At 60.8% G+C, this 2,829-nt stretch overlaps 1 protein-coding gene across 3 annotated transcripts in view; it reads right to left on the reverse strand.

Annotated features, from left to right (window-relative positions):
• The window catches only part of KIRREL1 (kirre like nephrin family adhesion molecule 1), a 95,525-nt gene that overhangs the window by 31,326 nt on the left and 61,370 nt on the right, over window positions 1-2,829 (reverse strand). The gene's annotated exons all lie outside the window — the stretch shown is intronic.

The raw sequence follows: 2,829 nt of genomic DNA on the forward strand, positions 1-2,829 counted from the left end.
TATTTTATTTATTTCTGAGAGACAGAGAGACAGAGAGAGACAGTGTGAGCAGGGGAGGGACAGAGAGAGGGAGACACAGAATCTGAAACAGGCTCCAGGCTCTCAGCTGTCAGCACAGAGCCCGACGCGGGGCTTGAACCCACGAACCGCGAGATCATGACCTGAGCTGAAGTAGGACGCTCAACCAACTGAGCCCCCAGGCGCCCCTCCTTTTTCACCTCTTTCACCTCCTCCCCCCACTCCTGCTCTTCCTCCCCTCCTCCTCCTCCTCCTCCAAGGACTCGTGGCTGAGGCTGGGACGGGAGCGGAGTATTATGTTTTGTTCTTGCTGCAACCAAATCTGATTACTGGGACACGTGACAGATGAGCCCGGGCTGGACCCCCAGCTCCGGCAGCGGGATGATGGAGCTGCCCTGTCACTCCCAGGTCCCCACCTCGGAGGTGTCTCCAGAACCCAGATCCCTCTCTAGCCACTCCTTGACATAAGGACCCCGAGCACCCACACACGTCCTGCCCCAGCAGGATGGGGAACCCAGGTGCGAACCTCTGGCCAGCTGCCACTTCTGCGGGGGCGAGGGGGGACGCTTTGCGGGGCGCCTGGAAAAGGCTGCCTCTTCCTGGCTAGGGGCCTCCAGGCATCTCTCAGTGACAGCCACGGGCCTCACAAGCCTGGGGCAGGGCAGGGAGTGAGGAGGGAGAGAGACGGCACAGAATAATAATGAAGGATTTTTAATAACTCGTCAGCCACGGTGTCAGCTGAGCAGCAGCAGCGCGGCCCACTGGGAAAACTTTGTGAGGAACCGTCTTCCCGGGAAGTGAGAAGCGAGGGGAGCCGGGGGGCTGAGGGCAGGGAAGCGTCTGCCTCCCCCCACCCCACCCCCCGCCCGCCCCAGCCCCGCCCCCCCAGCCAAGCCCGGCCCCTCAAGCTCTCAGGCCCCTCAAGCTCTCAGCATCCAGGGTTAGGGACAAAGTGCCAAGAGGATGACAGAGCCCCAGGCCCAGTTCACAGGCCACAGACTCAGTCCAAGACAGGAGCCATCTATGAAGACATCACAGAGCACAGGCAGGCCCCCACCCCAGAAAACACAGCCCCCGACTCGCTCGACGGCATCATCAGCTGGAAGGCACCGACATGCTTATCAAAGGGCTTTTTCCCTTTACCTAATAATTCACCAGGGAATCGTTTGAAGTAGGAGTGTCATCAAAGAGTGTTACAGAAAGCCCAGGTGACCACCTTTCCGACAGCCTCGTTTTCAGATGAGGACACTGAGGTCCAAGGATGTCACACAGATAGACTGTGGTGGTGGAGTGCGGTCCCTAGAAACCAGAAATCCATCCAGATCTCCTGAAAATAAATATAATTTCACAAAAATAGGATTTCCATATACTTTTCAGGCACGGTGGGGAGCAGTGGCGGAACATGGGGTAACTCATCAAAACATTACTCATCCTGGTGGGCTTCCTGGAAGTGATGGCTGTGAACGTGGGCTGGGCACTAGGAGAGATTTCCTAAGCCTTTGGAGTGATAGGTGGAAAAGGCCTCAGTGACATGAACAGAAGGGAATGTTCTAGGTCTGCAAGAAGCCCTGGGAAACTCTGAAGAGATGGGGTCCGTCATTCGTACATGTGAAAGGCAGAGGCTGTCTGCCCTGGCTCTTGGGGGGCCAGGGACCTTAAAGGCTTAGTGGCTCTGAGCAGACCACCAAGGCAGGGTTCCCCCTTCAGGTCCACAGACTCCCCGGGAGCCCCGGCAGCCTGCCCGCACCCCCACACACAAGAGAGCAGGAGGGGGCAGGAACACATACCTCCATCCCAGCCAACCCCCCAAGTCCCCCAAGGCTGTGGCACCTCTGCACAAAACAGTCACTTGAGGAGGGTTTTGTGAGCGAAGGGGACGGTGCTGGGGGCTTTGTGGGAGAAGGGAAATGCAGGTTGGGAGGAGGGGTGCGGTGACAAGGGAAGGCACCCCCCAGACCCCTGCAGAAGACCAAGACCCAAGTCTTCCTTCGCTGCTGCAGAAAGAGAAACTGAGGCAGCAGGGAGCAGGCGCGCGTTGGGAAGAGAAGGCCTGCAGTGGAGCCGGCAGCCAGCCCCGCAGCCCAGCCACCCGCTCGGCAAGATGTAAAGTGCTATCCAAACGTGATGCATTATTAACACTTCAGAAATCATATTTCACAGCCGCCCGCCGGAGCCGGGAAGTGAATCTTTCCTCCTGCTCTCGGGCGGGGAGTTATTGTTAGAGCCACATGTGACAGCAGTGACGTGTGACCACGGCGGAGACGGTGGGTGAGGGTGGCGGCCAGGGCGCCCACCCGGGCGGCGAGCTGGCCCCTGCCTCTCCCACCATATAGTGCCGGACTTCCAGGAGCCCCGTGACCGAGCCGAGCCTCCCCCGCCCCCACCGGCCCCGCCTCGTCCTGCTCTGGAGGAGGAGCTACATACAGAGGGTGGGGGTGCTCCAGCCTGACGGAGGAGGCAAGGCCCGTGGACGGACACAGGGGCAGGAGACGGGCTTCCCGGGAGAGGAGGGTCCAGAGTAGGTTGGGGAAGACGAGGCTGTGTGTCCTGGGTGGTCTGAGAGGCCTCGAGGCAGGCCCAGCCCAGGCAGAGGGAGGAGGAAGCCGGCCGCTGAGCTGGGTGCTGTCCCCCCTCGAGGTCGCCAGCCACGGGGCCGAGGAAGGAGGGAGGGGACGGAGAGCCCCGCCTGCTAGGACAGTGCTGACCTGGGTGAGAAAGGAGAAGGAGCTGGTGGTGGACCAGGGACCGCCAGCCCCTCGCGGGACCCGCCCCTCTCAAGGGCCCCGCCCCCTCGCGACCTCGCCCCTCCCC

This window comes from Hyaena hyaena, unplaced genomic scaffold (genome assembly GCF_003009895.1).
Source record: "Hyaena hyaena isolate Hyena2069 unplaced genomic scaffold, ASM300989v1 scaffold_766, whole genome shotgun sequence".
In the NCBI taxonomy this organism is placed as follows: Eukaryota; Metazoa; Chordata; class Mammalia; order Carnivora; family Hyaenidae; genus Hyaena; species Hyaena hyaena.